This window comes from Etheostoma cragini, chromosome 2, assembly GCF_013103735.1.
Source record: "Etheostoma cragini isolate CJK2018 chromosome 2, CSU_Ecrag_1.0, whole genome shotgun sequence".
In the NCBI taxonomy this organism is placed as follows: domain Eukaryota; kingdom Metazoa; phylum Chordata; class Actinopteri; order Perciformes; family Percidae; genus Etheostoma; species Etheostoma cragini.
The window spans coordinates 5,482,559-5,494,985 of record NC_048408.1 but is presented as its reverse complement, the minus strand read 5'-3'; the positions used below and the strand labels follow the sequence as shown (position 1 = coordinate 5,494,985).

Genomic DNA, 12,427 nt, shown 5'->3' with positions numbered 1-12,427 from the left:
GGAGAGAGAAATCACACAGCCTGCACTGGTTGCTTTTGGAAACCATCTTGGGAGCTGATAGGCAGAGAAATAGGAACATGACGGAAAGATGGAGACACGGCCCCTGTGGAGGCTTGGATGAGGTAGAAGCAAAAGTTTTTTTGTCTTTCTTTGCCTTTTTGCCTCCTAAATGGTTCCCTGGGTGGACTCAGGAGTGTCAGAGTCAGAACTAAAAGTAGACCAAAAGAAAGGCCCCACTTATCCAGACGAGAGGTTGGGTAATAAGTGAGTAGTGGGACCAACTGTGCTTACAGCACTTTCCAATCAAGAAAAGAAACTTTGCAGAAAGAATCTGACTTTAAACATACACACACATGTAACGTTTGTGCTCAGAGCTTGGATGAAGTGCAAAAAGTTGAGATATGTATTTATGTAGCAGGGTGCCATGCGTACGGTAAGTTTGCCCGCTTGTACTAACTGACAGCACAGTTGTGGAACACATCCGCTCGTGATTGCTCACAGTGAACATGCTGGTTTATCACAGCGCCGGCATTACAACAGGGCTCAATATAAACTGCATTAGCTATGAACCACTCCTCGCTCACAAAAACATGTGGAATGGAGAGAAATGTCCAATGGGAACAATTTGTAATACTTCCTTCCCCGAAGCTTTATGCCACCTGTGGCCCAGTGCTTCATGTTCTGACTCCTTTTGGCTGCAGAAGAAGGAGAAAACAAAGATTATTTCTGTCTTGTTGCTGTCATTCACCCGTGTTTCAGACAGTCCTCCATCTGTCCGTCTGTGTAGATATGTTTGCCAATTATTTCCAAATGTGAGCTTTTTTTTCAAAAATAGCCATATTCATGTATTTGTTTCATTGTTTGTGGCCTTGACTGTGACAGAATCAGAGTTTAATTAAATTACACCTAACTTTTTCTACTGCTGCTCCTTCACAATAAAAGAGTTTAACTGGGAACACATCATTTTTTTATCTTAACAGATATAACTAGTTTTTCCTCTGTCATACTAAGCATTTCTGATAAAGCAGCTCAAGTAGTGTTTATACTAGTGTTAAACCCAACTTGCTGTTACCACAGTAACCGCACCGCATGAGGGCCGCGTGTATCTGCATGATTACATGCCAAAATTAGATATTGATTTTAATCATTTACCAAATATATTCAGCAAAGTCATCTACACAATGGGTCTTGGAGCCACAGGTGCTTCTGATAAGCCATCTAGTCTTTGCCTCATTTATCCATCATGGCGTCTGCTCCATCTCTTCCTCATCTGCCTATCTATCTATCTTCTTCTTCTGTAAACACTCCCATTCCTATTTTTCTGTTATTGTTGGGCTGTTTAATCATATTCATTCATTCATGTGCCCAGATTGCTCACATCCCTGGCAGGCGAGGGGCTCAGCTGGGGAGCAGCGGCGGCCATTTTCTCCAACGAGCCATCGCCATGCCAACGGTGAGGTAATTTAGCCTTTCCTTGCCGAAGCATCAGCTACTGCTCCACCTGGACCAAATCTGTTGTGTTTGTGTGTGTGTGGGCCCTTGTGAATTATTAAGTCCTGAAAGACATGATTGTAATTGACAAATATTAACATCTGCTCATAAAAAGGCCAGGTCACACAATCTTACTACACACTATCTCTGATGGAGGTTTGTGTGTGCGTGGTGTGTGTGTGTTGGCTAATATTGAATGATGGGGAAGACATATAGGCCAGTGTGTGTGGGGAAATGTGATTATTCTATGAGATATGAATTCAGTGTATCCATCCCCAACATGAACAGATGAGCTGTTGTGTAGATGCAGCTCTCCGCCTGCTGAGCCAAGCCTCCAGCATTCAGCTTTAGGCTGTCTTCTTCTGTGTCTCAAGTTGCTGTTTTTATCTCTTCTTCGTGGAAGTAATTTCATTGTTCATCCGTCTACTATAACCATACACACAGCATCAGGAATCTCCTTGAAAATAGTTTTGTAATGCACGATCATGGCTTTGGAAAATGGAAAAAAGAAAACACAACATCTGCTTTTGCCTAGCCTCCTGGTTTTTCCAGACAACACGAGCCACACAGTTCTGCCTGATGTATTAACAATGTATTCACCGCGCTGGAGGAGGGGGTACGAGAGGTTGAGTTGCCATATTGTCATATTTAAATGTGTACAAAAACACAGTCACATTGCTCTTGTCCAGTTCAGAAACTGCAGGGTGATTTAAAAAGACAATATTTCGACTAAGATGTTTACATGGCTAATGAAAGTAAATATTTTACTAATGTTCCACTGTACATTCAGCCTTGCAAAATAAGATGTCTCAATTTTCTGTCACTGGTTGAGGGCTTGTTGGACCGTGCAAACACAGCCTTCCTCTTTCATTACTTCACCCAGTGTCTTGAAAAGGTCAGCTTTGCAATGTGTGTGCATCTCCAAAGAACTGTTGATATCCAAGTCTTTCATAATGTTTGAAAGTATCTGTGTTTCTCCTTCTTTTCTTTTGGGCATGCATCTCTACCACTGCCCAAAAACTATAGAAGCGCACAGAGCTGACCGTAAGCCACAAACTGCACGTAAACTGCAGTTAACACCCAGATTGACACGCACATTCTAAATGTGCCAAAGAAAGCCGCTAAAAATATATAATAAATATTAATAATACATGTCCCTGCATCCCGGCATATCCCTAAATTTGGAAAAAAAAACTTATTTTTAATGTCCAAACCTGTTTACATTACTGACGTTAACATTTACTGATAGGACTGGGAAAGAAATGAATAACATTTATAACTGCAGATATTCCTTTTTTTTAAGTTAACATTTAATTAACACAAATTATTCATTTCTGTTTCAATGCACACAATTTCAACTGGACATGCATTTGGCCCGTACACAACTCGGGAAACCATCCCTTTTACCATCACTTTAAGACAGTTTATCTCTCATGGCATCAACCTTAAAATAGAGCCTGCTAATGATGGCTGTGTTGGTGGGCCTGCAGGCAGCCCGTGGAGTGAGTTCAAGCAGTCACTTAGTGCACAGGGCATGTGTGTGTTCATGAACGTGTGTCTATCTCTGTATGCAGGTGTTCTTGTATCCGTGGTCCACCTATTTTTGATCCTGTCATCCCTTTCCAAAACCACCTACATACCTCCCCGAAGGGTGGAGGGTTAAACAGTGAGCAGCACACTCTGAAGCATCTAGTGCACAGACTTTCTCCAAAGGAGCAAAAAGTTGACTCTCTTCATGTCCGACATCCCTTCATCTTTGTGTGTGTATATGTGTGCACACATGCATGTGTGTGTTTGTGTGAGTTCCTATTACAGTAGCTAACAGCCAACCACTAACCATCCCCACTGTGCACACTGTGGTGTTAGAAACATCAGCCAAACAACGACTGAACTAAGTTTGAAGCCCAACAGAGATGCAGTTAAGGCATGTTTCTGTCTCTTATTCTGTCCAGCTCTTATTGTTTTGAACCCTGTTTTCTGTATCAAGCTCAGATTCAACCCGCAGATGTTGACTCCTGTGGTCCCTTACTTCTCTGACAAAGGGAAACAAAAGTAAGTAACGTCTTGTTTCTTTTGTACACATAAGTGTTAGACAACCCCATTAAAACAAAAAACAAACATGTTTTGTTCTATAAACCTATAAAAATCTATAAAATTTTTTCTTTCTATCTCATTCCCTCTCAACCTCTTACATCATTTTTCATTTGATTGCCTAAAGGATTCCGAAACTATCTGTAAAGTACTAGTATTTGTTTCTGCAGATATTGATTTTGAGGAATCATACATCTCTCTTGTGTGTGAGCCTTGTAGCGCAGGCACACACACACACACACACACACACACACACACACACACACACACACACACACACACACACACACACACACACACACACACACACACACACACACACATACCAAACCACACCACACCACACCACACAGTATGGGTTGCTGTTGATGTGGTAGTGGCCAATCACACGTCTTAGCTGCGAGCAAAACCAAACAAATTATCTTTTTTTCTAGATCAGGGTACAAAAAGGCTCCAATCCAGGTATTGTTTGACTGGAGAAGCTTTGCTTTACTTGGTACAGGGTTATTACAGGCAATGCCTTTACATCTCGCATTATATCTCTCTGGCCGCAACCAGTTTCAGTGTTCCCCAAGGCTCAGTTCTAGGTCCTCTCCTTTTTATCATCTATCTCATTCCACTCGGTCACATCTTCATGAAATATGGTATTTATTTTCCTTGCTATGCAAAACACACCCAGCTTCAGCTTTTCACCAAGCCCAAAACCGCCGTTCCACCATTTTCCCTCTCTGACTGCCTCCAAGATATTAAATTTCCTAAAACTTTACTGCAAAAAATGAATTCCTTCTCTTTGGCACCAAGCTCACTCTGGCAAATTGTAACAACTTCTCCATAATACCATGGTTTCTCCCTCCCCTCATGTTTGGAGTCTGGGTGTCGTTCTTGACAGCAGTCTGTCATTCAAATTCCACATGAAGGATAAAACCTCCTCCGTCACAATCTGTCACACCTAACGGAACCGTCATCTGTGACACTAACTTTCTCCCCACATTAAATCCCGTAGACAAAACCTTCCTCTTACAACTGGCATACTCAGTGTAATTTGATGGTTTTTGTCTGTTTTGTTATATTTGTTCATATAATGTTTCCATGAGTATTAAGAAAAGAGGCCATAAATAACATGTACTATGATTAAAAGTGGTAACACACAGAAAACACACACACACACACACTTTTATTCGAAGGGATTGGTCCCAAAACAAAAAAATCTGAAGACAGAATGAACAATGTTAAGAGAAGGCTTTCTCAGCTGGCATACATGTACAATGCTTACTGGGCAGCACGTCAGAAGTGGTAAACAGATCCAAAGGTGCAAGGCAGCCAGGCAGCTAATCAAACACAGAGGCTTAGCCAAAGCAGCAACCGCCAGTACACCCGGAACAAAGGCAAGAGCACTAAAGCAACACTAACAGCGGTGAAGTCTTCTCTAATGAGTGATTGGAAAGCAGCTGGGGAAGGAGTTGACAAATGTTAGGTAGTCGGTCGAAGCCACAAACAACTAATGACCATGTTAGACACGGCAGGGTCTGGAAGAACAGTGGCCGCATTAAATAAACACCAAACACAGAAACTAGTATGGTAGTGAGTGGAAGAAAGCAGGGGATGTGGCACAAGAAACCGGAGTACTCCCCTCTAGGGATGACGCCATCAGATTGTCGCTCCCAGCATTTTAAAAAGTGACGCTTGGTCAGATGCCTTTGGTGTTTGTTACTAACGCAGAAAGTCTACTTTATTGTGGGGACTCTGTGTCCCTGTGTGACGCTTTGGGTCGGGACCGATTTGGCGTTAATTAAACATGTAAGTATAAGGTTTAGGAAAAGATTGTGGGTGGGGATGCAAAATGTACACGCGGGATAAGAACATGACACAAACGACGCTTACGCTGAGAGCCACTGAACAAGCATCAGCATTTGACGAGTTAGGAATGAGAATGGGCTGATAATTCCCAACATCTTAATGTTGCCAATATTGAGTGGCAGGTCAAAGGTTGAACAGTGCAGTGCCCGTCAGCCTATTGCTACCTGGCAGAAGTGTAAAACAGGGTGGTGTGGCTAAAAAGTTTGGATTTTCACAGCACAGGTACTGGAGAAATGATTTGTTGTTGTTGTCTAGGTGAATTAATTAACATCAGCCCTGGGTCTACACCGCAAGCGTTTCAGATTTTCCATTGCATTTCTCACACGAAAGCTCTCATTTTAATCTATGCAGCTGTCTGCACTTCACTGAGCTTGACTCCTCTCGCAGTGGCATTTCACTCGACTCCCCCGTGTTGCCTCCCTCCAGTGTGTGGTGGGAGCAGGGCCTGGCATTCTCTCATCGCCCACCGTACACGGAAGGCTCACAACTCATCGTTGGCTTCAGTTAATAAACACATAAACGCAGACAGAAATACTTCACGGTCCAGGGTTATTAGTTGTTTTCCATCACAGTCTCAACAAAAGAGTTCCTCCATAAAACTGACATGTCTGCTTTAACGGATGTATATTGAGGAGTTAAAGCTGGTGCAACCCTCACCCGCCAGATGTTCCTCCACCCTCACTATCTCTGCTATCCGGCTAAGCGCTGTCCGTGATGGTTGTGATTGGTTTAAAGAAACACGAACCACAGCCAGAGCTTTTTTCCCCTTTCCCAGAATAGATATATAACAGTGTAGTAAGGCTACCCCTCTGACAAGATTATATTAGATGTGACCCGCCTTCTTGATGTTTGGCAACCAATCAACGAGACAAATGACAAGCGTGTGCTGGCCGCTTACAGAGGAGAGCCAGTAGCATCAGCACGGACACAACACACTCACGGTTTTTTAATCTTGTTTTTCTTTACTGCTGCTGCACTGATTGCCACCAATGCAATTTTGTTGTGTTCATACAATGACAATAAAGTGTCTTGAATCTTGACCATGACATGGTGTACAGCTGGAGGGAGGACGCTGAGTTGCTGCTTCCGGTTGGGAAACAAAGAAGGCAGGTGAAGGGGTGGGTGGACTAACTTAGAAGTGTATTGTGTAGACGGATGTCTTGGAAGCCAGAGCCATCTTTCCTTTCCTTACAATTTCATAAAAGTCTGTCCGAGGTTTCTGCGTCGCCACTGTCGCACTGTTGCTTGCTCTGGAGGAAACTACTAGAACTGTTGAGTCCTTGGAAAATCTGGAGTGTGGTCTAGACCTACTCTGTCTGTAAAGTGTCTCAAGATAACTCTTGTTACGAATTGATACTATAAATAAAATTGAATTGAATTGAATTACTTCTTAGCTGTTTCTTTTGTTCAAACAGGGGGTGCACGTTAGGTGATTATGGGTCAATGGGATCGGATACAAAACACATCACAGAAACATCCAAGTCAATCCCCAGGTGAAGAGGGTGGACGCCGGTCGCTGCAACCTTGAAACCTGGACCCAAAGAGTCGGGGGAAGTGGGAGACACAAACTGTAATGTCTGGGCAGAGAGTTCTGGAGCTGCTGCTGGACAGCTCTAAACATATACTAATAGCAGTTGATGATGAATGATGTGCTGACGTCTTTAAATTGTTCAGTCATCAAACAATCAATCACACTTTATAGATAGATAGACCACTTTCAAACAGTCAAAGTTGACCAAAGTGCTATACAGAAGAATAAATAAAAGACACAAAATGCATAGCTCACACAGGCGTAAAATAAAAATGAAACAAATAGACATAAAACATGAGAAGACAGCAGACAGAAAGGGCTGATGTTTTCTTTCCTTTGTAATGGTCAATTTGCTCGTGGGAAACAACTGTCCCTGAATCTGCACGTTTTGGACGACCTTTGACGCCTCCCAGAGGGCAACAGGGAACCGTTCAGCTGACCTCAGAGAGAGTGCTTAGCAACTCCGAGGGGTCGGATACAGCAAGACCACTGAGGGATTTAAAAACCAATTCAATCATTTTAAAGTGGATCCTACAATGTATATGCAGCCGGTGGAGTGAGGCAAAAATGGGGAGGAATGCGTTTGTGTTTACGTGATCCAGTTGTTGTTCATGATGACTGAGTGGCGGCCGCGGCAGAGAAAACACACTAGAGCCAATCGGAGTTTGCCGGGTCTGTGAGCAACAGGTCTTGGATACAGACGTGACGGAAACACATGCACAATTAATCACTTTGATTGGGTTGATGAAAAAAGGAAACAGAAACGACCGGTGCATAATCCGGCCTTGGCCAGGCGGGGGAGAGAACACTTTAGAGCAAACCGGAGTCTGCTGGGTCTGTGGTCGACAGGTCTTGAACCCAAAGGCTAAACTCCATAGCAAGCCAAGGTGGAAAAAGGAGACTCTGTGGTCAGTTTCACAATCGGTAATGGACAGTAAGAAAAGGTAGCACTAACAGGGCAAAATGATCCAAAGGGGCAAAACACGCTTGGAGGTATAAAAACAGATTGTCAGTTGGTCCAAACAGGCACAGGAAGGAGCAAATAGAACATATTGTAAAGGCAACAAGCAACAGTCAGTGTGTAGGGAACTGTTTTTAAAGGTGAAGCAGAGGAAGTAGAAGTGTCCATGAAGTAACGTGTACTTATATAATAGTAGGGCTGTCAAAATGAACGTGATAATGTTGAATGAATAATTAAATGTACTTGTTTCCGGCTCTTCGGTTTGTTACATTTACAACAGTGCATGACACTATCTTGGTTATTGTTCATGTGTGATATTTTGCCTTCTGTTCCAACCTTCAAACTTTCTTCTTTGATTTGTTTTGTCCCTTTGGCATCCGTGCCATTAATGCTCATTATCCAATCTTCTGTTTATTTAAATAAATGCCAGATTTACAGCAGATCTTATTTAGAGTGCTATTTCTCAAACGATTTCTCGCCACTGTACACCTCCTCAGCTCATCCTTGGCCTTCTCCTCTCCATTTTCAAACCTTTCTCCCACACCTCCTTCCTCCCCCTCTCCCCCCCCCCTCGCTCCCCTCTGACTCACCTGTCTGCTCCACCATAATTCCTGTCACCATTGCCCCAGTAACTGCATGGATCAGGGGGACAGCAGCTGTCACGTGTAATTGAAAAGAGAGTTACACTCCGTGAGCATGTGTGTGTGTGTGTGTGTGTGTGTGTGTGTGTGTGTGTGTGTACAGTTGTGTGAGTTTGTGAAAGCACCACCAAGCAAATCTCTGATTTTAACGCCACTTTCCCCCTGCTCGTTTTTCCTTCCTCCAACTCTCCCCGGCCATCGTAGTCTTTCTTCTATCCTCCCTCCTTCCTCCATCAGTCATAAATACAGTCTCTCCTCTCCTTCCCTCACCTCCTACCTTCCCGTTCTATCTTACTGTTTCAAGTCCAGTCTGACATAGCCTACTGCTTCCCCCCCAATCTTCCACTCCCTCCTTGCTTTATTGCTCTAATTCTCTCGGTGAATCTCTCCTCCATTTCTGAATCCTTCTCTTTCTCCATTCTTCTTTTCCAAGATCTCCTTTCTTACCCCATCTCTTCACCTCTGCTTTACTCTTCTATCTTCCTCTTCTCTCGCTGCCATCCTTTGTTGTTTTACAGGTACTCCTAAATTCCTCCCTTCCTCCCTCCCTCCCTCCCTTCCTCCTCCCTCCCTCTTGCCCTGTCTCTTTCCGTAGCTGCTGTGATATGATAACCCCCCTGTCATGGACTCCCAGTCTCAGTGTCATCTGGTTTGACAGATAGCACCTTTAGCCTTGGGCTGGGGGATTTCTGACAGATGGACTAAGCTCACCAGCTGTACTGCCCTACAGAGGGAAAACAGCTATAGCTTGTATTTGACTTTCTTTTTACTATAAAATAATGATAATATTCCATTTAAAGTACGATTTCCACCAACTGTAAATTCAAAATGAAGCATCACCCTCGGCCCTCGGTCTAAGTCGTGGGGATCAACTCAGGACCGGGGGTCTCCGGTCAGGCAGTGGTCCAGACTACGTTGGCCATGAAAGGCCAATATCCATTTTTGCGAGAGGGAAAGGAAACAAAAACCTTGAAAAATGGCAAAGGTCCCCGCCAAATCACAGATATGTTGATTCACACTGGACTAATATTGTCACAAGACCTCTTTCTTCAGCGAAATATGGAAGGTTATTTGCAAGGGAATTTATACTTCACAAATCACAGACATGATTCATCTTTTGGCTCAAAACTTCGCTTAAAAACGAAAACATAGCAGTGTAAATGTCTTAGAAAGATGGCATACTAGCCAGATGAAGTAAGATGCCTCTATCGAGTGAAAGCTAGGTTGATAAACAACCACGGTTAGCCTTAGCTAAAACTAAAGCCTATTCATTTATTTCCCGCTAGTAGTTGATAAAGGTTTGAGATCAGGAGACGAGGACGAAGATCATTTGCAGCTTTATTCAAACAGTAAACAAACGTTCATGACACAGTGAGCCGACTCTGCACACACATGAATGTCTATACAAGAGTGACCAATGACCATCAGAATAACTGCGTTTCTTACATCTTCTTGTTCTGCAGTGGTCAGGGAATCTATTTCTGTGAAACTGAGTTTCCTTTGACCCGACACTTCTACTAGCTTACACATTCTGACCACTTCCTGCTGACTCTGCCCTAAAAAACCTCTGAATGGTTTACTGCATCTTAACTCTTACATGCATAAATATCAACCTAGCAGTAGTTGTCTCTGTAAATGAAAAATATCCATTTTAATGAAGTGAACTTTCATAGCTTCCATAATTAATTATGGCAGCAGCTAAATCAAATGATGATGTAGAAGAAGAAAAACAAACTGTTGCTTAGAATAAAGGTAAATCACATACTAATGTTTTAAACTGTAAATAAATGCACTTTATTGATTCCAGTATAAGTATTAATAGTAGCCTACTTGGACGGATTGTAACATAGCCAAACAGGGAAACACTTGAATCCTATGAGTGTAGTGACTGTAAATCATAATCAGACTAAAGAAAACTTTCTTGAACAAACAAGTTACACTAGATAATAAAAAAAATGAAGATTATTTAAGTATTATAAATAATTATCTATATCTCATTAATACACCTTTCTTTCTGTGTCACAGTTTTCCATCTAGCCAAAATTTCTAACTTTTTTTAAAAACTTTCCTTCTGTAGTTACTGCACTCGGTCTTTGAAGGGCAGTATAGCAAATCATTGCGGTCAAACACACACACACACACACACAGACAAACACATTCACACACACAAAATCTCTCTCTCTCAAATGTGGTATACAGCGGTGTACTATATTTCACCTTTGCTGTTACTGCTATTCCCCTCCCACCTTCTAGCTGCGCCCACAGTGCCAATTTCAGTGATTTAATTGGTGGATTTAGTGTCCCGATCAAGGTGAAAGGCTGTCTGGGAAACAATTTAAAAGCCTGTCAGGAGAGAGTGAAGCAAGGGTGGAGGGGAAACAGGCCAGAGTAATGACAATTACATCTTCCTTCGTTTGGATCTGAGAAACAACCATGGAGAGGAAGATAGTAGGGGAGAGAAAACTGGAGTTAGGCAGATTTAAAAAAACATTATAGTGGCAGGCAAACAATCAACAAGAAAGAGAGGGAGACAGTTGAGAAAAAAGAACATCAGATCTGTATTACCGCCCCCAACCCCCCCTCGGCGTCTCTCGCTTTGCCTTTTTTGTGGCAGCCAAATAAAATCAGGCACTAGCTCTGTCTGACAGGGGAAGAGACTAGATGAGGGACGGAGTGCAACACAGACAGGATTACATGCCAAAACTGAGGGATTTGTTCACAAAAACAACTTGTCAATCGCTTTAAAGTCAAGATATTGACTTGCACAGAGGCTGTGAGCGCGTTCTCACCTCATTTCTAGACTTTGAAAGACACCAGCCTCTCGGCATCTATCAATAAAAATAACACAATTGGAGCTTTCAAACGCATGTCCTCAGTTGGACCCGAGACGAAAATACCCCTTGTTTTTTCAGACTGTTCAAGCAGGCAGCGAGGCGACTCAGCGCAGCAAGTAGAAACCAGAGGTTGGACTCAAACTGTTGATGAGGCCTGGACGTCCCGTGTAATTTAATCGTTGTAGTTAGATGGCTTACTGTAGGAGGCAGCTGAATGACAGCTGTCATTCACTTGTTAAAGTAGAGGCACACACACGCCGACACACACGCACACACACGTTGTGTTGTGGTAAACCTTACTCACTTCCGTCTGTGCTCAACTTGGTTGATTAATGTCAAACTGAAATTTTAATTATTCCTTTTTGTGTATGGAAATAGAAACTATAACTATAGCTAACAATGTGTTAGATACTGTGCACAATTATATATATATATATATATATATATATATATATATATATATATATATATATATATAAACATAATTTTTCTAAGACAGGATAAAAACATTTTAGGGTTAAATCCTGGCCTCTGTGTGTGTTCTCCATGGCAGCAAGTCTCGTCTTAAGACACATTTTTATTCTTTGGCTTTTAACTCCATGTGAGTTGTGTGGTCCTCTGATGGCTCTCGCTGTTTTTTAGTATTTATTATTTGTATCTTTTTATCTTTTTAAACCAGATGCTCTTATTTTGTTTTACAATATTTTACATTAATTGTTTTGTACGTTTGAGTTTTCTGTGCAGCACTTTGGTAACTTTGTGTTTGTAAAATGTGCTATACAAATAAAGTGGATTGGATTGGATTCTTTGGTGAATGTAATTAAGACCACTCCACACAAACACCAAATATGTATTTCAATTCCAGTTAGACTTTTAACTTTGTCTTCGTCAATTATCGATTTGAATGATGCTGACAGCACAACCCGGTCTCACGGCAGTTCGTGAAACGTTCACCTGATTTGATCCATTGATCCGTGTACACGGACATGTTGATCTTTGGGGGGAGGGGGGGGGGGGGGGG

At 42.3% G+C, this 12,427-nt stretch overlaps 2 long non-coding RNA genes across 2 annotated transcripts in view; one reads left to right on the top strand and one right to left on the bottom strand.

Moving 5' to 3' along the window:
- Window positions 1-94: 94 nt before the first annotated feature.
- Window positions 95-12,427, top strand: part of LOC117936569 — a 12,581-nt gene continuing 248 nt past the window's right edge. The window contains exons 1-2 of the long non-coding RNA XR_004654978.1: window positions 95-105; window positions 8,083-8,093. This is a non-coding gene — a long non-coding RNA (uncharacterized LOC117936569). The remainder of the gene's footprint in view (window positions 106-8,082; window positions 8,094-12,427) is intronic.
- Window positions 10,737-12,427, bottom strand: part of LOC117936575 — a 20,529-nt gene continuing 18,838 nt past the window's right edge. The window contains exon 3 of the long non-coding RNA XR_004654979.1: window positions 10,737-10,747. This is a non-coding gene — a long non-coding RNA (uncharacterized LOC117936575). The remainder of the gene's footprint in view (window positions 10,748-12,427) is intronic.